Source organism: Schistocerca gregaria, chromosome 3 (genome assembly GCF_023897955.1).
Source record: "Schistocerca gregaria isolate iqSchGreg1 chromosome 3, iqSchGreg1.2, whole genome shotgun sequence".
Taxonomy (NCBI): Eukaryota; Metazoa; Arthropoda; class Insecta; order Orthoptera; family Acrididae; genus Schistocerca; species Schistocerca gregaria.
In genome coordinates, this window is record NC_064922.1 from 159764438 (window position 1) to 159791441 (window position 27004).

The window sequence follows — 27004 nt, forward strand, 5'->3', positions numbered from 1 at the left end:
TGTGATATAAAATGATCAATTAATCTTATATACACAACCTTTTCGATAACTTTTGCAAACACTGATGGCTTAGAAATAGGTATAAAATTATCTACATTATCCCTTTCTCACTTTTTAAAAATCGGCTTTACTACTGAGTACTTTAATCGCTCAGGAAACTGACCATTCCTAAAGGAAAAATTACAAATATGGCTAAATATAGGGCTAACATGTGCAGCACAGTACTTGACATTCTGCTAGACACTCCATTATACACATGAGAGTCCTTAGGTTTTAGTGATATAATTATTGACTCAATCTCCCTCTTGTCTGTATCACAGAGGAGTATTTCAGACATCAATCTCGGAAAGGCATTTGCTAAGAAATTTATATGATTTCCTGTAGAAACTAAATTTTTATTTAATTCACCACCAATGCTCAGAAAATGATTGTTAAATACTGTACATATATCTGATTTATTAGTAACAGAAATATTATTACTGCGAACTGACTTTCTATCATCGACCTTGTGCTGCTGACCAGACACTTCCTTCACAACTGACCATATGGCTTTAATTTTATCCTGTGAATTACCAATTCTTTTTGCATACCACATACTCTTTGCCTTCCTAATAACATTTTTAAGCACCTTACAATACTGTTTGTAATGGGCTACTGTAGCTTGATTGTGACTGCTTCTGACATTGTGATATAATTCCCGCTTTGTTCCACAAGATATCCTTATCCCACTAGTCAGCCAACCGGGCTGTCCATTAATGCGAGTACCCCATTTAAAATGTTCTAATGGAAAGCAACTCTCAAAGAGCATGAGAAATTTGTTATGGAAAGCATTATATTTATCATCTATATTATCGGCACTATAAACATCTTGCCACTCTTGTTCCTTGACAAGTTAAAAAAAAAAAAACCTCTCTATTGCTGTTGGATTAACTTCCCTACATAGTTTTTAATTAAATATGACACTGGTTTGAGTACAAAAGCCTTTCAGCGTTAAAATTTGTGCATCATGGTCTGAAAGGCCATTCACCCTTTTACTAACAGAATGCCCATCTAGTAATGAAGAATGAATACAAATATTGTCTATGACTGTGCTACTGTTCCCCTGCACCCTAGTTGGAAAAAACACAGTTTGCGTCAGATCATATGAATTTAGGAGATCTACCAACCTCCTTTTCCTTGCACAATCATATACAAAATTAATATTGAAGTCACCACATATAACTACTTTCTGGTACTTCCTACAAAGTGAATCAAGAACCCTCTCTAGCTTAATCAAAATGCTCTGAAGTCGGACTTAAGGAACCTATAGACAACAACGATTAGAAGTTTAGTTTCACTAAATTCAACTAATGCTGCACAACTTTCAAATATCTGTTCAGTGCAGTGTCGTAATACGTCTATGGACTCAAATGAAATACTGTTTTCTACGTACAGAACACAATTCAAAAGCTGCAGGTAATTCAAAGAGCAATAGAAAGAAGCACGTTGAGATTTAGTAGGACACAAACAAACAAACACACCGGGAAATGGACTGGGGTACAAGACGTCACTATGGCTGAAATGAGATAGGGCGGGGAGTGCAACGTAGCGTAGGCAATGCTTGACGTGCGGACTAAGGACGACGAAGCTGTGGGTGTTCTGGTTGTGTTCGAAGTACCACTGGGCAGTGCCCGTCTGGCTTCGGAATGCACTAGGGGTTTAATTGAGGCTGAGGGATTGTGGTTGTGTGCCTGTTTTCTGTGTGTAAGCTTGTGTTTGATGTTTTATGTATGTGTTATTGGTCTGGTAGTTCGTTTCCTAAATTTCGTATAAGAAAGTGCGTCGAAATTTGTGTTGTTTCGTAAAATTTTGTGGATTTTTCTTGAATAAGTGTGAAAATGGTGGGTTCGCCGTGTTTGGGACGTATCTGCCAGCGCCTGAGATGACGCGGGAAACTTTGTTCTGAAGACGTTGCAGTGTGACGCCATAGACCATACCACCAAGACTTACAGGAAGAATGGAAGTACGAACTGGTGCCAGAGAAGGAGTTTCCACTGGATGGCTATACCATCGCCTTCCTTGAGTGGATATAGCCTACAGAAGAGGGTGCAGCCCTAAGGAAGCACTGTACAGGACTGGAACAGATACTAAAATATCAGGCCAACGACCTATTAGGAAGTTTGTAGGTTGCATTAGAGACCGCGGAGGAGGAGTAAGGGCTGAGCCGTGCTCTCTCCCAACTACGCGTTTTCGTGTACTTCGCTGTCTATCTGTGTTTGGTTTCCCGCCCTTGTCGCGGTTACGTTGTGGTTCTTATTTCTTCTGCGTGTGGCAGGAGTGATGTGTATCGATATTTGCTACGTGTATCATCTTTGGCTTGGTGCATATAGTTTCCGGCAAGGGGGTCTGGCTTCAGTCGGTCTGTTGTTGCGGACGGGGGATGTTATCTCCACATGGTGCAGTCGGCTGGGGCCGCTGGCAGCCCCTGCGCAGTGTCGGAGCGTTTGTGGAGCTGTCCGAGCGTTACGAGCTTCGTGGTTCACCTACGCAGGACGTCAAAGTTGAGTAGAGGTTTCAACTATCCAAGCCACGTCTCTTCATGCTGTGGTGGTTCGCTTCGGTGGTTTGCTGTTGGGGAGATTTTCCGGTGAGCAACACCGAGTGGTTCTACAGCTGAGATATAGCCGCCGTGCGGTGCAGTTAACTATTTTGGTCGACTACGATTTGAATGCACCAGTGGCCGTTAGTGTTCCGGTTACGTGCCCTGGGTACGGACGTAAATTCAGGCAGTGTTCTTTTGAGCAAAGTTAACTACTACCGTTTTTCAAAATCAAGTGTACCAGCGGAATTTTCTGCCTAGTGACCGTTAGTGTTCCGGTTACCTGCCCTGGCCACTAACCTAATTTCAAGCGGCGTCCTTTCCTCACCTGTTGCCGCTGTCCAAATGCTGTGTAGTTTTGACAGCTAATACATACTCCATTGTGGATTATCACGTTGGTAACAATGCCGGTTTGAGTTGCCATGTACTGATTGACGGGAAGCAACTCGTTGTGTCGGTTGGTCCATGGCTGCCCCTGGTTGGGTTCCGACGGATCAAGTATACTTGGGCTCACCACTTGTCTCACCTAAGTGAACGAGGGCAGACCGACCTCCCTCGAGGCTTTCTGAGAGCCACCGGTGTTTAAATATCTGTTGTCAGCTATTTTAAATTTTAGGCTTATGGTTGTTTTGTTTTCTTAAAATTTAGCAAAATTAATTTTTAAATTTATATTTCAAGCTTAAACACTGCGGCCAACTGCCTTTAAAAATTATGGTAATATATTTTAAAAATATTGAAGTTTACTTGTGGCCCTCAGCCATTGGTACTGCACCTTGCATATGTTGCTTCTTTAAATGAATTTATTGCTATCTTAATTGGATTTTAAGATTTCTTGTTGTTAAACATGCTGGTCTTATGCCTTTAAGGGTCTATGGTAATATATTCTTAAGTTTTGAAATTTAATTGTGGCCCTGAGCCATTTGTGTCACACCTTGCATATGTTGCTTTTTTTGGGTTTAAAATTATATTGCCGGCCGGTGTGGCCGTGCGGTTCTAGGCGCTTCAGTCTGGAGCCGCGTGACCGCTACGGTTGCAGGTTTGAATCCTGCCTCGGGCATGGATGTGTGTGATGTCCTTAGGTTAGTTAGGTTTAAGTACTTCTAAGTTCTAGGGGACTGATGACCATAGATGTTAAGTCCCATAGTGCTCAGAGCCATTTGAACCATTTTAAATTATTTTATTGATATCTTAATTGAATTTTAGTTTTTTTTTAATTTCTTGTTAGCGTCCTGGTTTTAATGGTCTATGGTAATATCTTCTAAAACTTTGGAATTTCATTGTAGCCCTCAGCCATTTGCATTGCACCTTGTGTATGTTGTTTTTGAATTATTTTATTGCTATCTTAGTTGGATCTTTATCTTGTTAAGATTTCTTGTTGGAAGCCTTCAGCTGTGAAAGAGTTGCATACGGTAAAGACTCGGCTATGTGCCGTTTGGTTGTAAAGGTTATTATGTGGTGTCACCACCAGACACCACACTTGCTAGGTGTTAGCCTTTATTTAAATCGGCCGCGGTCCGTTAGTATACGTCGGACCCGCGTGTCGCCACTATCAGTGATTGCAGACCGAGCGCCGCCACACGGCAGGTCTAGTCTAGATAGACTCCCTTGCACTCGCCCCAGTTATACAGCCGACTTTGCCAGTGATGGTTCACTGTCCTCAGTTGCAGAGACGACAGTTTAGTATAGCCTTCAGCTACATCATTTGCTACGACCTAGCAAGGCGCCATATTCAGTTTCTATGATTACTTCAAGAATGTGTTCTGAACAGATAATATTGTGAATCATTTACCGTCAAGAACGACGTTCATCATTAATGGATTAAAGTTAAGTATATAACTAATTTCGTCTGCTTTCTGAATTCTCATTCCTTGTCATGTTCCAGACCTCACGTCAGTATAGTTCTTCCCTCCTCACGCTAGCCTGCTTAAGCTAAAACGCGTACATTTAGGCCTCCATTCGTAACACGGGTTTGGCTCTTCTGCTAACACAAAATATTAAACTACAATAAATGACAGAAGCAGAAACTGATCTCAACCATTGGCCCTTTTCACAATTCTATTACCTGTTCTGCCCAGCGGGTTTAGTGGGCGTCTCAAGGATGAGTCTAGCTGAAGTGCGTTATACATGAAAAAGTCTAGAGGAGGTCATTACCCAGCAGCTGCTGCTCTTCGTGGTATGGTCATCTAAATACACTGCCTGGCAATATAAGTGAAGCTCCCAAAAGAGATGGCAGGATATCAATATAACTTCGCAGTCGTACACACAACTGGCGGGTGTGAATAGTTACAACTCTGTGACGGCTACCACAGTGCATTAGTGATTTTCGTGTTTAGTGTTGCTATCAGGCCTGATAGGATATGTAGGAGACGAGGACGAAGTCGGATGTTCAGTGATCACTGTGAACGACACGGAATTGTCACGTACTTGTATGACATACTTTTATCAGCACCGACTGAGGTGGCCCAGTGGTTGGCACTTTGGCCTCGCATTCAGGAAGACGACGGTTCAAACCCGCGTCCGGCCATCCTGGTTTAGATTTTACGTGATTTCCTTAAATCGCTTCAGGCATATGCCGAGGTGGTTCCTTTGAAAGGGCACGATCGACTTGTTTCTGCAGCCTTCCCTAATCGCCTCTCTCCCAACCAATCCACAGACCAACAGCAGCTGATGGAGTTTGAAAGGCGCCTCAATGTGATTCTCCATTTGGCCGGCTTGTCCAGTCGTGCAATATCCTCTTTTGTGGGGCATCCAGATGTGCCCCGATGATGGATTGCACGGTAACGTGACGGCAGGTATTCTCGTCGTCAAGGGAGTAACGCCGTGCACTATTCTGTGTGATAGTGCGCCATTAGTCTGTGACAAGCAGCAACCAGATGGGGGAATTACCGTCCCGCGTGTATTCTGGAGTTAACACCACAACATAAACGGCTGCGACTGGAGTGACTGGAGTGACTGGAGTGACTGGAGTGACTGGAGTGACTGGAGTGACTGGAGTGACTGGAGTGACTGGAGTGACTGGAGTGACTGGAGTGACTGGGAAAGCATGGACCGCTGATGAACAGCATCGCGTTTTGTTCAGCAGTGGCTTGCAGCTCTACGCTACCTCGAATAATAGTCGGCGAGTATGGCGGAGAGGTCGCATACTTCAAATGCTTTGAAGAGGTAGAGTGGTGTAACTGCCGGTGTGCTGCTGGGTAGCCACCGGGTATGACTTCCGGTCGCGGTTGGTAGCGATCGAGGGAACTGTAATGGTATAACGGGAAGTCACGAACATCTTGCGCATGGTATTGTGGTGCCATTTTTCAACAGGACATCGAGAGGTATAAATCAAATACAGTGATCTCACATCCAGTCTTTGGACATCAACCTGCCAGGCCGAGGCCGAAGTCTCCTAACAAATTCACAGCCCTTAGAAGGATCAGCTGCAGCTACCAGACTCACCAAGCGGAAATAAAAATGCCAACACCTGTCAAACTGGATGGAAATGGAAATGACCGTTAGGTGTCAGTGGCCGGGAGGCCCCTTACGGGGCAGGTCCGGCTTCCTTGGTGCAGGTCTTATTACATTCGACGCCACATTAGGCGACCTGCGCGCCGGAGGGGGATGAAATGATGATGAAGACAACATAACACCCAGTCCCTGAGCGAAGAAAATCTCTGACCCGTGCCCGTAGGAGAGCAGTCCGTCACGCTGGCTTTCTTTATTGTTTTGTTTTTATGTATTAAAGTAAGAAAAAATGGGGTAAAGGTGGTTTGAAGCTCAGACTGAGAGTTCAACGCTACTCTTATTTATTTATTTATTTATTTTTTTCCGTGTCAGACTTACAACCTTTTCTGACGTACATTTTGTTGTACTACCGCATAAATAGTGCCTAAAATGTCCAAATGTTGACAAATAGTGTCTAATTAGAAAATTAATTAAGTAAGGAAATGAATAAAACTGAAAATGTCCAAATGAGACATTAAGACATCGCGGGTAGTACAAATACAAAAGAAACATGCTCCTGTAGCAATGAAATGAAGTTCGTGTCGGGAGCGACACCTCCTCACGACCTGTCGTTCTGCAGACGTTGGTGTATGACTGGGTCGTCTTCTAACTAAGGGTCCGTAAGTGTGATCGATGTCTTTCTCGGCTTCTTCGTCTATCTCATCTCTCACCCATCACACCCCATCTGGCCGGCGGGTCGGTAAATGTAAGTCACAAGTAATTAGAGAAGTCTTGCCTATATTTCTTATGCTGTTGCAGTTTCGTGTGTCCATCCAGGAGAAAATGCCAAAAATCCATTTTGTCCTTCTCCGATTCGTTATAGACGTAGCCCACAACCATTTCCCGTACCCATGTCACTGCATTGGTTTTTTGGACCGGCAAATAAGATCATTGGGGGGAAAGAAGTGTGTCTGATGAAATTGTGTGAGGGGCGGAGCGTAACAGGAACGCCAATATCTGTTGTGCCGAGTGCCACACTGGAGCCGTCCCACTACACGCTAAACGATGTTCATCAGTGTCCACTGTTGCGCAGCCTAAACATAGTGGAGTGTCTGCCAAATGGATCGCGTGCCGCCGTTGATTCGTTGTGAACTTCCTATTTACCACCACATGCCATGTTGAGCGTACCGACGTTGGGTGGTAAACGTTCCGTATAACGCGCCATATCTGTCGCCAGGACCACTCAGCTGTCGGAGCGGACGTCAAACTGGATGACACCACAAGAATCCCTGCCGCCTGGACACATGGAGAAGTGGGTCATCTCGAAGCCCTTGAACAGACTACGGACCGAAGTTGCAAGATCGAGGGACTATCTCCTTAAATAGAACTTCCAACTTCCAACACAACACTGTGTGAATGCGGTGAATTGCAGGCAACCCGGCATCTCTTCAAATGTAATTCGTGCCCAACCAGCTGCAGCAAGAAGGACTTAACGTCTGCAGCACCCAATGCTATCAAAGCTGCCCAATCCTGGGTGAATACTGTATAGTTTTCTTTGTATGTATTGTATATGTGTTCATTTTAGTGTACTTCTGACACGAATAAAGAGAGACAGTGATCGTGCACACTTGGAATGTCTCTCTATGATAGTTGAGATACTCCCGTGGCCAGCAAAATTTCCAGATCTGCCCTTGATACAGTACGTGCGGGACCTCTGTCCCAGAGCCAGTATCAAGGTTATGAAGGACCATTTGTAAGTAGGCTGTTTAGGTTTTTATGTTGGTAACGCCACGTAGCGCTCTGTATGAAATTCACTGACTGTGCTGTGTGCAATCTGTGGCTGGTTGGCATTGTTGGAATATTCGCCATTGTAGTGTTGGGCAGTTGGATGTGAACAGGGCGTAGCGTCGCGCAGTTGGAGGTGAGCCGCCAGCAGTGGAGGATGTGGGGAGAGAGATGGCAGAGTTTTGAGAGCGGACGATCTGGACGTGTGTCCGTCAGAAAAACGAAATTTGTAAGACCGGATGTCATGAACTATATACTTTGATTTTTTAACACTGGTAAGGTAAATACAGTGTTTGTAACAATTTGTGCATTTTATTTGGTCTGTTGAGCTCCTTGGTCTACATCTACTTCTACATTTATACACCGCAAGCCACCCAACGGTCTGTGGCGGAGGACACTTTATGTGCCGCTGTCATTACCTCCCTTTCCTGTTGCAGTCGCGTATGGTTCGCGGGAAGAACGACTGTCTGAAAGCCTGCGTGCTCGCTCGAATCTCTCTAATTTTACATTCGTGATCCCGTTGGGAGGTGTAAGTAGGGGGAAGCAATATATTCGATATCTCATCCAGAAACGCACCTTCTCGAAACCTGGCGAGCAAGCTACACCGCGATGCAGAGTGCCTCTCTTGCAGAGTCTGCCACTTGAGTTTGTTAAACATCTCCGTAACGCCATCGCGGTTACCAAATAACCCTGTGACGAAACGCGCCGCTCTTCTTTGGATCTTCTCTATCTCCTCCGTCAACCCGATCTGGTACGGATCCCACACTGATGAGCAATACTCAAGTATAGGTCGAACGAGTGTTTTATAAGCCACCTCCTTTGTTGATAGACTACATTTTCTAAGGACTCTCCCAATGAGTCTCAACCTGGTACCCGCCTTACCAACAATTAATTTTATATGATCATTCCAATTCAAATCGTTCCGCACGCATACTCCCAGATATTTTACAGAAGTAACTGCTACCAGTGTTTGTTCCGCTATCATATAATCATACAATAAAGGATACTTCTTTCTACGTATTCACAATACATTTGTCTATGTTAAGGGTCAGTTGCCACTCCCTGCACCAAGTGCCTATCCGCTGCCGATCTTCCTGCAATTCGCTGCAATTTTCTAATGCTGCAACTTCTCTGTATACAGCAGTATCATCCGCGAAAAGCCGCATGGAACTTCCGACACTATCTACTGGTCATGGATAATTATACTTTGCTATAAAAATACAGCGACCAGCCACTTTTTTAATGCGCTTTTATTTATGCCAATATGCATTTCGGGTTTCCACCCATCTTCAGCTGGTAAATTACATGTATCTTCAGTTTCTACAGTGGTACAATATCGACAGCAGTTTGGATGATGCAGCTGGCATTCTCCTCTCCTTGTTTTTTCTTCGCTTTTCTTTTTCTTTTTCTTTTTTTTTTTTTTTTGCTGTTACAAATCTGCTGTCGATACTGTACCACTGTAGAAACTGAAGATACATGTAATTTCCCAGCTGAAGGTGGGTGCAAAACCCGAAATGCATATTGGCATAAATAAAAACGCATTAAAAGAGGGGCTGGTCGCTGTATTTTTATAGTAAAGTACAGTGTTTGCTTTCCATCAAAATCTTTCATTTGCTAACTATGCATATTAGTAGTTAGTGCGTTCAGTAGTTAGACTCTTTTATTTAGCTGGCAGTATTGGCGCAGTATTGCAGTAATTCGAGTAACGAAGATTTTTTTGAGGTAAGTGGTTCATGAAAGGTATAGGTTATGGTTAGTCAGGGCCATTCTTTTGTAGGGATTATTGAAAGTCAGATTGCGTTAGGCTAAAAAAATATGTTTTGTGTCAGTTTACTGTTGATCAGAATAAGTAAAGAGAGAAATGTCTGTGTACGTTCAGTTTTTCTCAGATGTTTGAAAATCAGGTAACGTAAGAGGTTTACCAGCACTGTCATTCTTAATTTTTCTAAGGGGACGTTTCACATTTACATCAGTTGTGGCGTAGCTTGCCTCAGGACAGGATGCAACGGCTTTCGACACCCTTCTCAATCGAATCAGTGCATCTATCCAGGCAACAGGGGGTACAACTTCATACTGTAAGTGGACTAACACTACAAACTGCTTTGTAAAATTGACTCTGTTTCGTAATCCCTGAAATAGTCACATACCCTCACAATACATGAAGTTTCATTTTGTTTATCTTGTGTGTGCTTCAGTTTTTTGGCAGGCAGTTTATTTGAGAAGTTAAAGACATTATTATAGTAAAAAAGTGAGGATATAGTTCAGATGTTATTGTTCAATGGGACGGGTACAGTAAATTGGAAATTTGTGGTTAGATCATACGGGACCAAACTGCTGAGGTCATCGGTCCCTAAGCTTACACACTACTTAATCTAACGCTAAGGACAACACTCACAGCCATGCACGAGGGAAGACTCGAACCTCCGACGGAGGGAGCCGCGCAGACCGTGACAGGATGCCTGAGACCGTGCGGCTACCCCGCGCAGCGGACGGGTACAGTATTTCGGGAAGTAACCAAGTTCTATCATCAGGTGTGCCGATGAACTGACTATGCTAGTGTACAGTACGGCGGGGCAGCAATGGCGATTGTGTCAGAGTAAGTCGTGGCGGTTTTCCGTCTGCATGTGGTAGGCATCACCTGCCGATGCTGCAGGTCCTAGCTTCGAATCCTACCTCAGGCATGGATGTGTGTCCTATTCTTCGGTTAGTTAGGTCTAAGTAGTTCTAAGTTCTAGGGGACTGATGACCTCACAAGTTAAGTCCCATAGTGCTCAGAGCCATTTGAACCAGACGCTGCTGACAGCAGCCGCTGGTACCTTGGTCCCATTAGACCAGCAGTGTCTGATGACGTCTTCAGTGCTTTCTACTAAATCTTCATCTGCATGAGTTCTTCTAAAAATAGTGTAACACACAAAGACCAGAAATTCAACTGTATCTCTGCAGATGATGTACAGGGAGTGCATTCAGTTTCCGACTCTGTGTTTTTTGTACCACCACTCGTATTATTTGCTCCAACAATAATTCAGACTTATTTATACAGGCGCAGAACACTTTGACATGTTCACACGCCTTAACGGATTGTGAAGTTTAATGCGTGCTTGCAGTTTAGGTCGATGACTGTTGTGTCCATTTCTTGTCTGTGGCAGCTGATGATGGAACCAAATGTGGGCGACTCCTGGACTTCAGTGTCAGGTCAGGGTCACTCGCACTGCAATCCGAGGCTTCGTTAAAATAACAAAGCGGCGACCGGAGGAAGGAAGCGGAGAGTCGCGCCGCCGATAAAATCGCGCATTTCCAAGTGCTGTATTTGTGTCACGAAACAGTAAGTGCGCCTTACGTCATCTACATTTTACACAGACAGCCTCTCGGGGCAGAATAAGTCAGTGTGTACCCAGTGTGTCAAGTTGTGTCTAAATTTTCAGTCTTCGGTAGAATTTGCTTCTCTCTATTCTCTCTGTGTGGTTTATGGTGTTCATAGTCAGTTTTAATTACAGAATAAAAAGTATTGCTTTTCTCATTTCTAGGCAATGTATAACGAGGTCATAAGAATGGTTTCATATACAGGGTGGTCCATTGATCGTGACCGGGCCAAATATCTCACGAAATAAGCATCAAACGTAAAAGCAACAAAGACCGAAACGTCTAGCTTGAAGGGGGAAACCGGATGGCGCTATGGTTGGCCCCCCTAGATGGCGCTGCCATAGGTCAAACGAATATCAACTGCGTTTTTTAAAAATAGGAACACCCATTTTTTATTAAATATACGTGTAGTAAGTAAAAAATATGAATGTTTTAGTTGAACCACTTTTTTCGCTTTGTGATAGATGGCGCTGTAACAGTCACAAACGTATAAATACGTGGTATCACGTAATATTCCGCCATTGCGGACAGTATTTGCTTCGTTATATATTACCCATGTTAAAATGGATCGTTTACCAATTGCGGAAAAGATCGATATCGTGTTGGTGTATGGCTATTGTGATCAAAATGCCTAACGGGCGTGTGCTATGTATACTGCTCGGTATCCTGGACGACATCATCCAAGTGTCCGGACCGTTCGCAGGATAGTTACGTTATTTAAGGAAACAGGAAGTGTTCAGCCACATGTGAAATGTCAACCATGACCTGCAGCAAAAGATGATGCCCAAGTAGGTGTTTTAGTTGCTGTCGCGGCTAATCCGCACATCAGTAGCAGACAAATTGCGTGAGGATCGGGAATTTCAAAAACGTCGGTATTGAGAATGCTACAAATACATCGATTGCACCCATACCATATTTGTATGCACCAAGAATTGCATGGCGACTACTTTGAACGTCGTGTATAGCTCTGCCACTGGGCACAAGAGAAATTAAGGGATGATGACAGATTTTTTGCACGCGTTCTATTTAGCGACGAAGCGTCATTCACCAACAGCGGTAACGTAAACCGGCATAATATGCACTATTGAGCAACGGAAAATCCACGATGGCTGCGATATACGCTGATTTCCTACGTAATGTTCCACCGATGTTACTACAAGATGTTTCACTGCACGACAGAATGGCGATGTACGTCAAACATGATTTATGTCCAGCACATAGCTCGTGTGCGGTTGAAGCGGTATTGAATAGCATATTTCACGCCAGGTGGATTGGTCGTCGAAGCACCATATCGTGGCCGTCACGTTCTCTAGATCTGACGTCCCCGGATTTCTTTCTGTGGGGAGAGTTGAAGGATATTTGCTATCGTGATCCACCGACAACGCCTAACAACATGCCTCAGCGCATTGTCAATGCATGTGCAAACATTACGGAAGGCGAACTACTCGCTGTTGAGAGGAACGTCGTTACACGTATTGCCAGATGCACTGATGTTGACGGACATCATTTTGAGCATTCTCAGAAATGATAAGTTCACAAAGGTACACGTATCACATTGGAACAACTGAAATAAAATGTTCAAACGTACGTACGTTCTGCACTTTAATTTAAAAAAACCTACATGTTACCAACTGTTCGTCTAAAATTGTTAGTCATATGTTTTTGACTATTACAGCGCCATCTATCACAAAACAAAAAGTGGTCCAACTAAAACTTTCATATTACTTTACGTACTACACGAATATGTAATAAAAATGGGGGTTCCTATTTTTTTTAAATGCAGTTGATATCCGTTTGACCTATGGCAGCGCCATCTAGGGGGCCAACCATAGCGCCATCTGATTTCTCCTTTCAAGCTTAGACGTTTCGTTCTTTGTAGTTTTTACATTTGATGCTTACTTCGTGAGATATTTTGCCCGGTCACGACGAATGGACCACCCTGTATATTTTGAATTGTACTAGGGAAACAACGTCACAGAAGAGTGAAGGACGCAACAAGACCTTATCTCCCATTCGAAATGCTTTGTACACTTATATTACTGTGTGCTACAATTACTGCATTTGAAATTCATCTCTATATACACTCTAAGACAGAAAAACAGTGACGCACCACGAAGGAATTATCCGAATAGAAAATCGGTAGATGTGATGTACATATACGAATAAATAAACGACCACAATTTTAGAAAAAACGTTTCATTTATTTGACAGAAAGAGCTTCACAAACCGAGCAAGTCGACAACACGTTGGTACACCTCTGGACCTTAGACAAGCAGTTATTCGGATTAGCAATGATTGATACCGTTTGTTGGATGGCCTCCTGAGACATATAGCGCCAAATTCTGCTCAACTGCCGCATTCGATTGTCAATATCCCGAGCTGGTTGCAGGGCCGAAAGTTGTCAGTTGGGGAGAAATACGGAGACGTTGCTGGCCATCGCGGCGTCTGGCATGCACGAAGACAAGCTGTAGAAACTGTCACTGTGTGCAGGCGGGCTTTGTCTTGCTGACGTGTACACCCAGGATGGCTTGCAATGAAGGACAACCAAACTGGGCGCAGAACATGGTCGACGTACTGCAGTGCTGTAAGAGTGTCGTGGATGACAACCAAAGGGGTCCTGCTATGAAAGAAGATGGCACTCCAGAGCATCACTGCTACCTGTGGCGCCGTATGGCGCGCGACTGTCTGGCTCGTATCCCACCACTGCCTGTGGCGTCTCCAGACATGCCTTCGGTGGTCATCGGGGCTCAGTTCAGAGCAGGACTCATCACTGAAAATTTTACTCCACTCACGGTGATCCTAGGCCGAATGCAATATCCAGCTGAAGTGTCTCATTAATTACACTACTGGCCATTAAAATTGCTACACCAAGAAGAAATGCAGATGATAAACGCATATTCATTGGACAAATGTATTATACTAGAACTGTCATGTGATTACATTTTGACGCAATTTGGGTGCATAGATCCTGAGAAATCAGTACCCACAACAACCACCTCTGGCCGTAATAACAGCATTGAGTCAAACAGAGCTTGGGTGCCGTGTGCAGATACAGTTACCGATGCAGCTTCAACACGATACCACAGTTCATCAAGAGTAGTGACTGGCGTATTGTGACGAGCCAGTTTCTCGGCCACCATTAACCAGACGTTTTCAACTGGTGAAAGATCTGAAGAATGTGCTGGCCAGTGCAGCACTCGAACATTTTCTGTATCGAGAAAGGCCCGTACAGGACCTGCAACATGCGGTTGTGCGTTATCCTGCTGAAATGTAGGGTTTCGCAGGTATCGAATGAAGGGTAGAACCTCGGGTTGTAACACATCTGAAATGTAACCTCCACTGTTCAAAGAGCCGTCAGTTCGAACAAGAAGTGACCAAGACGTGTAACCAATGGCAGCCCATACCATCACGCCGGGTGATACGCCAGTATGGCGATGACGAATAAACGCTTCCAATGTTCGTTCACAGCGATGTCGCGAAACACGGATGCGACCATCATGAAGCTGTAAACAAACCTGGATTCATCCGAAAAAATAACGTGTTGCCATTCGTGCACCCAGGTTCGTTGTTGAGTACACCATCGCAGGCGCTGTGGTGCAGCGTCAAGCGTAACCGCATCCATGGTCTCCGAGCTGATAGTCCATGCTGCTGCAAACGTCGTCGAACTGTTCGTGCAGATGGTTGTTGTCTTGCAAACGTCCCCATCTGTTGACTCGGGAGTCGAGACCTGGCTGCATGATCCGTTACAGCCATGCAGATAAGATGCCTGTTATCTCGACAGCTAGTGATACGGGGCTATTGGGATCCAGCACGGCGTTCCGTATTATCCTCCTCAACCCATCAATTCCATATTCTTCTAACAGTCACTGGATCTCGACCAACGCGAGCAGCAATGTCGCGATACTATAAACCGAAATCGCGATAGGCTACAATACGACGGTTAGCAAAGTCGTAAGCGCGATGGTACGCATTTATCCTCCTTACACGAGTTATCATACCAACGTTTCACCAGGTAACGCCGGTCAATTGCTGTTTGTGTATGAGAAATCGGTTGGAAACTTTCCTCATGTCAGCACGTTGTAGGTGTCGCCACCGGCGCCAAACGTGTGTGAATGCTCTGAAAAGCTAATCATTTGCATATCACAGCATCTTCTTCCTGTAGGTTAAATTTCGCGTCTGTAGCACGTCATCTTCGTGGTGTAGCAATTTTAATGGCCAGTCGTGTAGATGCTGCTGAGCTACCATACCGGGGCGATTCTGGTTGTTGTGTTTCATCTGATGTCCCAAGTAGACCTTCATAATTTCTGTGGGATTAAAACCGTACCATCTAGCCGGATGTCCGTGGTGTGACAGAGTGCTTGAGTGTTCGACAGTCACAAATGTGTGCGCGCGACCCAGTAAACACGACTCTTACCATCTCGGATAACGGGGATTTGCATGGCACATTCCTCATTGAAGATTCCGAAGAAAGTCCAACGACTTGTCATCGACCACGCTGAAATAACCATCGTGGTTTCTGATTGAAGAGTCCACTGCTGTACTGCCAGTCCATCGTGTCTCACGTGCACAATATTTTGGCCGGCTGATGTGGCGGAGCGGTTCTAGGTGCTTCAGTCTGGAACCGCGCGACCGCTACGGTCGCAGTTTCGGATCCTGCCTCGGACATGGGCGTGTATGATGTCCTTAGGTTAGTTAGGTTTAAGTAGTTCTAATTTCTAGGGGACTGATGACCTCAGATGTTAAGTCCCATAGTGCTCAGTGCCATTTTAACCATTTTGAACAATATGTTGGCGATCAGACATGCGACCATCGTCAGGTGCGTTGATGGACCGAGCTGTTATGGGTGCGTGGCCACTGGAGCTCAGTTCGTCAATGTACCTGAAGATGGCGGTATGTCTGATGTCCGAAATACACTCCTGGAAATGGAAAAAAGAACACATTGACACTGGTGTGTCAGACCCACCATACTAGCTCCGGACACTGCGAGAGGGCTGTACAAGCAATGATCACACGCACGGCACAGCGGACACACCAGGAACCGCGGTGTTGGCCGTCGAATGGCGCTAGCTGCGCAGCATTTGTGCACCGCCGCCGTCAGTTCAGCCAGTTTGCCGTGGCATACGGAGCTCCATCGCTGTCTTTAACACTGGTAGCATGCCGCGACAGCGTGGACGTGAACCGTATGTGCAGTTGACGGACTTTGAGCGAGGGCGTACAGTGGGCATGCGGGAGGGCGGGTGGACGTACCGCCGAATTGCTCAACACGTGGGCGTGAGGTCTCCACAGTACATCGATGTTGTCGCCAGTGGTCGGCGGAAGGTGCACGTGCCCGTCGACTTGGGACCGGACCGCAGCGACGCACGGATGCAACCCAAGACCGTAGGATCATACGCAGTGTCATAGGGAACCGCACCGCCACTTCCCAGCAAATTAGGGACACTGTTGCTCCTGGGGTATCGGCGAGGACCATTCGCAACCGTCTCCATGAAGCTGGGCTACGGTCCCGCACACCGTTAGGCCGTCTTCCGCTCACGCCCCAACATCGTGCAGCCCGCCTCCAGTGGTGTCGCGACAGGCATGAATGGAGGGACGAATGGAGACGTGTCGTCTTCAGCGATGAGAGTCGCTTCTGCCTTGGTGCCAATGATGGTCGTATGCGTGTTTGGCGCCGTGCAGGTGAGCGCCACAATCAGGACTGCATACGGCCGAGGCACACAGGGCCAACACCCGGCATCATGGTGTGGAAAGCGATCTCCTACACTGGCCGTACACCTCTGGTGATCGTCGAGGGGACACTGAATAGTGCACGGTACATCCAAACCTTCATCGAACCCATCGTTCTACCATTCCTAGACCGGCAAGGGAACTTGCTGTTCCAACAGGACAATGCACGTCCGCATGTATCCCGTGCCACCCAACGTGCTCTAGAAGGTGTAAGTCAACTACCCTGGCCAGCAAGATCTCCAGATCTGTCCCCCATTGAGCATGTTTGGGACTGGATGAAGCGTCGTCTGACGCGGTCTGCACGTCCAGCACGAACGCTGGTCCAACTGAGGCGCCAGGTGGAAATGGCATGGCAAGCCGTTCCACAGGACTACATCCAGCATCTGTACGATCGTCTCCATGGGAGAATAGCAGCCTGCATTTCTGCGAATGGTGGATATACACTGTACTAGTGCCGACATTGTGCATGCTCTGTTGCCTGTGTCTATGTGCCTGTGGTTCTTTCAGTGTGATCATGTGATGTATCTGACCCCAGGAATGTGTCAATAAAGTTTCCCCTTCCTGGGACTATGAATTCACGGTGTTCTTATTTCAATTTCCAGGAGTGTATTTCACCCGTTGGACTCTGTGTACTGGCGGTACAGCCGTGGACTGTTCGATCAAAAAATACTCCGGGAGAAACTTGCAAGCCTCCCCTATGTCAGTAAGATGTGCTACGTGTCTATTTGGGCTAAATTGACCGTACACTTGAGGCTGCTGTTGGAAGTGTCAACTACATAACAGTTCGCATCGCAGCAGGTAGCACGGACCTCTGCCTCGTGGCACTGATCGTGCTGCAATTTACGATTACGAAGATGAGTCTGATAAGGTACGGACTATTCGCTGTTAAACAATGTCACGCATCACTTCAGGGATGCTACACGTTTATTGCTGAGTAGTAATCCAGTTGTAATCCAAACATCACTGTACAAAATGGTTCAAATGACTCTGAGCACTATGGGACTTAACTTCTGAGGTCATCAGTCCCCTGAAACTTAGAACTACTTAAACCTAACTAACGTAAGGACATCACAGACATCCATGCCCGAGGCAGGATTCGAACCTGCTACCGTAGCTGCGGTTCCAGATTGTAGCGCTTAGAACGGCTCGGCCACCCCGGCCGGCACATCACTGTACACATGTGTTGCAGTATTTGCCAGAATCCAACACATAAATTAAACAAGTACATTAAGATCGTAAACTCACTAATATATTCTCATGATCGATTCTACCGACATTACGGCGATTCGATTCCAATTTACGAGTCGTCTTTTAATATTTAAAACAGAGGTTGACAATACCACTTCAAATATTTACTATTAAAAACAGTCTTTATCACGATTTATTTATTAAGGTGGCCGGTTTCGCCCTCAGTAGTAAATATTTGTAACTCAGTGATCACTGTCACTCCAATAATGTATGTACCTCTCCTATAATGTTCAGTTGCGGATGTTCTTCCAACAGGATTGTTTGTGATATTTAGAAGTTTGTGACGACAACGTTCTTACATATATACGAGATAGTCCAGTCAAATAGCAAATATACCTTGCAAAAGGTGGGGTAGACGAGTTTATTTTTTCAACTCGTTCATGTGGTTGGAAAGATTAGAAATCTGAGTTTTTCCAACAAAATTTCTCTTGGGAAAGCTTTCTCCAGACAAACTTGTAAAATTTCGGCCTTTTTCAGTTTTTTCAAAATATCTCAGTTTCATTTGCTCCTATCGCTTTGTCGTCTATTTTATTTTTAAAGAGCACAAAATTCTCTACAAATTTGATTCTTGCCATTTTTTCTGCTCCCGTTATCTTAGGCGCTACAGCGCCTCAAAAAATACAATTTTTTGCAAATTTTGAGCATAGTGGCAAGATACCTTATTTCTGAACACTATTTTTTCAGTTTGTGTTTGTGTAGTATAAATACATTATACATCATGTTATATGTTGGAATTTACCACCTCACTTTCAGGTATTCAATTTCTCTGTATGCAACATGAGAATTACTGTGCACCCAACTATTGTGATTCTTATATCACTACCTGAAGTTCAGTATGGGCCACCTCAGCCCTGGTATTTGTAAAACTAAAAATATAAAAATACATCATTAGAGACATAGACACACACACACACACACACACACACACACACACACACACACACACACACACACACACATACACACGCGCACAAAATAAATTGTCTCAGGAAACTGAACTATTATTAGCTGCAACAGGCAACCTAATTAAGTACAAAATTATTCTTGTGTATAAAAGCCACACAGTTGACATTAAAAATAGGTAGCTTTATTATAGTTAAAATGCATGCTCAGTTACTAAAAAATGTTGACAGTTCCGGGTGTGTAGTACTTGTAATATCGCATTTTAGCGCACTTGAGACAGATATGAGCATCACTTCCAACGTTTTGGTGGGCCAGGTTCCTCAGTGTCACCAGAAACACCTTGAGTTACGGATTCAGCGTCTGTGCATAGAGTTGATCGCAGATTGACCTCTTCTTTAAACAGCGAGTCAACCTCTGCAAATTCGTTGATTTCGTCAACGGTTTCCTCGACATCCTCAATAACATCTTCTTCACTGTCTTCATACAAAAATTTTGGCACGTTTTCAGAGCTGACTTCAATACATTTCTTGCAAATTCAAGAACATTTCAAACCCACTTTTTTGCAGGAGCATGCTCCGCCACGGTTCAGCTTGCATGAGCATGAAGCAATGTGAAGAAGTGCTTCAGGTGCTGGATCTTGGCTCATTATAACGGGTATTGGACCGTGGTCACTGTGATTCGAACCCCATTTCTCAGTAGGTTTCCAGTTTCCCATCCAACTTTGAACTTGTTGGTAAGTCCGCAACGAATGATGTTGTGCTGCATTTTGTGTAGGTGGCAACCGTGCAAGATTCAGTTTGCTTTTTGTGGCAGACTTGGCGAATAGCTGGTACCGCAAATGGTCTAGTGTGTGGGAACTGTTGACACCTCCACTGTACAATGCGATAGTAACCTGTTCTCCTGCTGTTATTATATCTTCGCGGGTAGCATGTGGTTTAGTGAACGTGCAAAGCGCTGAGGTTAGGTGTTCATTTTTCGCAACAATAGTGCAGCACTTAATTTTTCCTTGGCCAAATAAGCGGATGTTGTATCACATCCGCTAAAGGCGTGAGTGTACAGAATATATTCATTGTCAAACTTATAAGATGCAGTAGAAAACCACTTGTCTTCTGCATTTCCTCTTCCTGGCTTTAAGAAAAATAAGTTTTCAAAGCCTTGCCCAAACCGGTCATGAGCACAAGCAGCTCAACATCTTCTCCTACAGTGACAATGTTTCCAAAATCTTTCGTTCTTGAAATGGCAGATGTTACAATCATAACGTCAGCATCTTCTTGTGTCTGGTGCACTTCAATGCTACACTCCAGAAATTGCTTTTTAAGAAGTGTGATCAAACGCATCTTGTCTCAATCAACTGTAGAAAATGTACGGCATCTGCATGCAATCGTGTTACACATTGTTACACAAATAAACTTCACGTAATCCGACGTGAGATGGTAAATTCCAATGAATAACATGATGTGTAATATGTATATACTACACAAATAGAAACTGAAATAACAGTGTTCAAAAATTAAGTAATTTGCCACTTCGCTCGAAATTTGAAAAATTGGTATTTTTTGATGCGCTGTAGCTCCTTAGATACTGGAACTAGAAAAAATGGTAAGAATCAAATTTGTAGAGAATTTTGTGCTCTTTAAAAAAGAAAATAGACGTCAAAGCGATAGGAGCAAATGGAACTGAAATATGTTGAAAAAACTGCAAGTCCGAAATTATCGAATTTTTTGACTGCAGAAATTTTTCCCAAGAGAAATTTTGTTGGCAACACTTGGTTTTCTAACCTTTACAACAATATGAACGAGTTAAAAAAATAAAATCTTCTACCCCACCTTCCGCAAGGTACAGGCTTTTTTCTGACAGTTTGACTGGACTAAGACACGAAGACTCACTTCCGTGTCATGTGTACAGTGTCACATCACTGAAAAGTACGTCAGCGTCTTCTGCAGTAACCAGAGCCAGGTACCACTGCACATAGTTTGCACGTTTATGCGTAAAATATTGTATGCTCCGTACGCTGTATGGCATGTAGGTGTTACAAACTGTATAATCACACCCTAGTTTTTATTCATGCTAAACAGGATGAGCGGGACCCACTCACTGTATGAAAAACACTCCTAAAACATCACTCAGCTACCTCTGGCTCAAAATTCAACCTGCACACATCATGGTTTAATGCGTCATGGGGCCGTCGGTACTCCCGGTGCCACACTTTGTTTGAAAAGAGGAGAAATCCGGGCTCGCTTGAGCGCAATAAATGCCTCCCGCTGCCTACTGTCAAATGTTCAAATCTGTGTGAAATCTTATAGGACTTAACTGCTGAAGTCATCAGTCCTAAACGCGCGCGGCGCGCCTATTGTCCAGCTGCTGAATTGTTTCGTCCATTGAAAATGTAAAAATTCACTTACCACTGTCAGCAAGGCCTTTTAGGAGATAGCCAAGTCCAACTGTACATCGAATACAGTTCCCATCCAAATGTCGCACGGAAGCTGGTTGAGATGGTCCTGAATTCGCTGTCAGCAGTAATCACTGGCAGGTCTGAAGTCGACTATCAATGACAAGGTGTGGCACTTGTCAGTAGTCTCTATCAATTAGGATATTTTTACGACTATTGTTGTTATGCCATGTCATGTAGCTGGTAGACCATTCATTGTAGACACGATGGACGGCATCCGGTCTACACCAACAAATCTGGCAGCATCACTCATGGTGCGGACATGGTCACATCAAAAAATGACAGTATTTCCCGCTGTTCTTTTACGGTGGCATTCAAGAAGTAACACAACACATTTTTTTCAGAAAGCAGGTTGCTTTTATTCAGGATTGCAATATACCGTATTATTCTCCACTCTTTTGGCTAGAAAACGCTATTTTCCACATAATGTCCGTCCAGTGCGACGGCAGTGCACCGCTTTCCTAAGTGGTACGTGCATGGCACCACTTTACTGGTCGATGTTGGAACCAACGTCTTGCTGCATCTATAATCTCCCCATCGTCCAAGTACTGCTTCGCCTTCATTGGGTCAAATAGTTGGAATTCAAAAGGTGCGAGATCTGGTTTGTAGGGTGGGTGACGAAGAACAGTCCAGTGAAATTTTGTGAGCTCCTCTAGGGTGCGCAGGCTTGTGCGAGGCCTAGCGTTGTCATGAAGAAGTTCGTCGGAAATTTTGTGGCGACGAAATCGCTGAAGTCGTTTATTCAGTTTCCTGAGGGTAGCAAAATACACTGCAGACTTGATCGTTGCGCCATAAGGGAGACATCAAACGGAATTACCCGTTCATTTTCCCAGAAAACACCGCCATGACATTAGCGGCTGAGGGTCCGGCTTTGAACTTGAGAGGTGTTGTGGCTCCACTCCGTGGATTGCCGTTTTGTATCCGGTTCGAAGTTTTGAGCCCATGTTTGAGAAAAACTTGTCACGATCAGCCTCGTAAGACGCAAACAATTCTGCATACTAGAGATGGGCAAAGTCGTTCATCCTTGCGAATTAGTTCACTGGTGATCGCTCTTTTTTGGGAACCGATCATTTTTACTCGTTCAACGTTCATCCTGCTTGATATATGCTTCTTACGAAACATTGAAAATTAGTAGCATAGGTGACTGCAGATGGAAGGCGCCAAAAGGGGGCACTTGCCTGCCCCCCAGAGTACAGACTTGTTATTTATAACAGAATTCTCACACACTTGTAACTTTCGTGGTTCTGCAAAACATCTCGTTTAGCCACCTGTAGCGTTAAGTGGCTGACCGCAGTGAAATAATGTAAGGTGGCGCACGAAAAACAGGCCCCGAGTACAGGTCGCTCGCCAATTACGCACGGTTTGTTGACCGCTACAAGCAGAATAGATAAACATTTAATAATTAGGCAGTGAAGAAATAACCAATAAGCTAATGCAAACAACTTCGAAACAATACATGACAATTGGTAAGCGACAGTGAGCGGTCTAGTACTCGGGGCCGATTTTTCGTGCGCTTCCCTGTACGACTGAAATAATATTGTAGGAGTTATGATATTCTCTTTACAAAATGTGACACCGTACACTCGATTGCGAAGCGCGGGCTTCATTCGGCTGTAAATCGGTCTGCCTTGTGTAACAATGAACCTGCTCTTTCAGCTTGGATCAAAAAACGACGCAAAATGCCCACTCGGGTGTACCGTGCCGACTTCCTTTGCATGTGTAATAACAGAAAATCTTGCCTTTTTATAAGTATTTCTTCTGCTGTTTATCGAAATAGTTAAGTAAGCTGATACGACGATTTGTTACCTGAAAAAATACATGTATTACATACCACGTAATTTTTATGTAGTTTACGTAATTATAAAATACATTTTAATTACCGGTCGTGCACTCTGAATAGAATAGAGCCAGAAGTTCAGAGTTCAAAAAAGGTTTGAAACAGTTTTGGAATGGAAGCGAACGAAACGAACAACTCGATACTGAACTAACTTTGAGCAGTCGGCAGTGGAACTGCGACGAGTGGCGACGCGAAGGATGACGAATCCGGCCGAGCGAGGTCGAGACCCAGACAGACGGGAAAGGGACCGAGGCCGGCCGACGTGCCGTGCGGGAACCAGACCGACTGATTCCCGTACCCAGGAACTACAAGCAGAAAGCCGCGACCGAAGTGAACTATGAAAGACCGTTCCTTAGAAAGCGTTCCCCTCTCGTTCAAAAATGGCTCTGAGCACTGTGGGACTTAACGTCTGAGGTCATCAGCCCTAACTAGCCTAAGGAGATCACACACATCCATGCCCGAGGCAGGATTCGAACCTGCCACCGTAGCGGTCGCGCTGTTAAAGACTGTAGCGCCTAGAGCCGCTCGACCACCCTGGCCGTCTTCCTCTCTCGCTCAGTTCATCTTGGTGAACCGTTCCTTTAGACCCGTTAGTTTGCGAACTACTGCATGCGTAGTCCTTCGTTGCCCTTTATGGTCTTCTGTTTGGCGGCGATGAACCCAGCGGACACAAACCTTTGAGGAACCCATCTGGTGGACGAAAGTGTCAGCTCTACAAACAGAGACGTCCTGTTCAGCAGCGAGATGTTTGATTGCTATCTGCCGATCACGCCTAACGAGTGTGTCCGCACTTTCCAACATTCCCTCAGTTACGGCTAGCATGCGGGGGATTGGACAGGTTTGCGCGGCCTTGTTGCGATGATGAGAGAAACCTCGCCCAACGACTAGCCGTGCTTTTGTTCACTGCCAGGTCTCCACAGACATTCTGCGAGCGCGTATGAATGTCTGCGACGCTCTGGTTTTTCGCTGAAAGACATTCAATGCACCGCCACCGCCTATCGGAACTTTATGAAAATATAGGGGCTGAAGCGGCTATAATCCACGCTCTCCCACAAGTTGCACATTTTCTAACTGAAACTAGACGAGAAAAAATGTGTTGCATTACTTACTGAACGCCCCTCGTACGCCTCCATGTCGTCTCTTCTTACTGTAGTGACTCCAGACAACCGACTGACACAAACATAGGAGTCCTGTCGTGATGTCGTATTTTAGCAAAGGTGGATCTCATGACGGGCTGACACTAATTCTGTACCACCTGCAGCACTCTAAAGCGGCCAGTATCGTTTAAGTGGCAGATTAATATTTTGTCCAATCAACAAACATGAAAGTTAAGAACTATGGCTTCTACTTGGATGAGCTTGGGTGAACTGTTTACTTCTCGCCAGAACAGACAAAAAAAGTGAAGCACCCGGAAGTGGACGAGGAAACTTCAGTGATTAAAAAGTCGAATCAATCTGAGAAAAAACATTTTAACATTCGCCTAGTTATCACTATGACGTTGCACCCCCCTCTGGTATCGATAAATGTGATGATTGGTTTGGTAAAAGAGTCATAAAGCCATTGTATCCTCCCTCCTGATACAAGCTGCCCCACAATTCTTGTAGCTGGTCCCTGGTATCCTGGGATACTCACACTGGGACAGAGTTAATGTCTGGACTGGTTCCGAACATTTTCTATCGGACACAGATCTGGAGATCTTGCAGGCACCTTAACAACAGTTCATAGACACCTGCCTTGAAACACAAGACGATGATTCTTCGTTGTAGTGGTCATATGCGGTGGATCATAATCTTTACAACGAGTACACCTGCCCTCACGTTTCAATGCAGCCCATCTTCGGACCACTGCAACCTTCGAACCCACTACGAATCTGGACACTGCGCTATTCCACCAAAATGGAGATCCTCTATGATCTCCCTTTCAAACCCTGTCAGGAGCTCATAACGCTGTCTCACACGAGTATTTGGCATCTTCATGTCCTCCACAGTGATTTCTTAATATACGACTCTGTTCGCAACCTTCATCTTACAAGGCTGGTAACAACACTAAACACGAACAAAACTAATGCATTCTGCTGACTCTTCTGTCACAAAGAATTGCAGCTCTAATAATCTGCATACCCAAATGGTGTATATTTGTACGAAGTTACATTGACATCCAATCATGTCCTCTGGGTGTTCACTTTTTGTTGTCAAGCAATGTAAATGTTGTTGTTGTTGTCTTCAGTCCTGAGACTGGTTTGATGCAGCTCTCCATGCTACTCTATCCTGTGCAAGCTGCTTCATCTCCCAGTACCTACTGCAATGTAAATAGAGACCTGAATTCTTGCAAATACAGGTGAATGTGGTTATGATCTTCAGTGTGTACCTGAAGTTAAAGTTATTGTTTATACCTTCCATGAGTAGCTGAACTATCTACATGCTCCGCCTTTGCGGAAGGAACGACAATATCTAGGCAGCATTGCAGTTTTGATGGTTTAAAACAACACTTCTATTGTTAATAGGAATACCTGTGTTATAGCCGGCCGGAGTGGCCGTGCGGTTCTAGGCGCTTGTCTGGAACCGAGCGACCGCTACGGTCGCAGGTTCGAATCCTGCCTCGGGCATGGATGTGTGTGATGTCCTTAGGTTAGTTAGGTTCTGGGCGACTGATGACCTCAGAAATTAAGTCGCATAGCGCTCAGAGGCATTTGAATCTTTTGAACCTGTTATAATCGATTTTAATCGTGTACTGCTGCTGATTGCTGCTTCTGCTTATGTATTTGAGGAGAAAAAACACGTCTCCCAGTAACCCCCCCCCCCCTCTCCCAATCAGGAGGGCATTAGTGCACCCCATCTGTCTATCAGTCTAGACCCTATGTGCAAGTGGAAGAAAGTTTTCTAAATGGTGAGAGTAGCGCGTATCTGAAGAGCAAAGGTGGTACCAGCCCAGCATTCAGCTAGTTGGATGTGGTAAGCCGCCTAAAAACCACATGAAGCCTCACCGGCACACCAGACCTCGTCGTTAAACCGCCATACGAACTCGAGTCAACAAGATCGCATCTCGCCGTGTCGCGGTAGCAGACGCTTTTTAACACGCTCAGTTTTCCTGGCGGATATTTATCACGAATTTATTAACATCAAAAGCGTATAACAGAAGGCCTCCCGAAGATGGAAACACGTCAGTTTGCCGGACTATCGCACTCTATGAATGACACCACGTGCATGAATACCGAAGAACATTGTAAGGTTTCTGGCTTATTTTTGTTGTTCTGGGTATGCGATGTGCCTTATTTCATACGTATGCGCTAAACATTTTTCCGCCAACAGTTTTCGATATTGGGTACGTTACGCGGCGTTGTGTGATAGCTCCTACTCTGGTATTTTCTTTTCCCTTGTGCTGAGATTTGCTTTTGAAGACTGTGAGGAAGGAGTGTACTTACATACGAGGTCTGATGGAAATCTCTTCAACATGGCCCGTCTCAAGGCCAAGACCAAAGTCAATACAACTGTTATTCACGAGTCGTTATATGCAGACGATGCAGCTCTGGTAGCAAAGTCAGAGGATGAGCTGCAGTATCTAATCAACAAGTTATCACATGCATGTGGAAAATTTGGTCTTACCATCAGCCTCCATAAGCTCATGGCGCAAGGAACCACCAACTTTCCAACCGTCACATTTGATGCCAATCCTCTCGAGGTATATGAGAACAAAT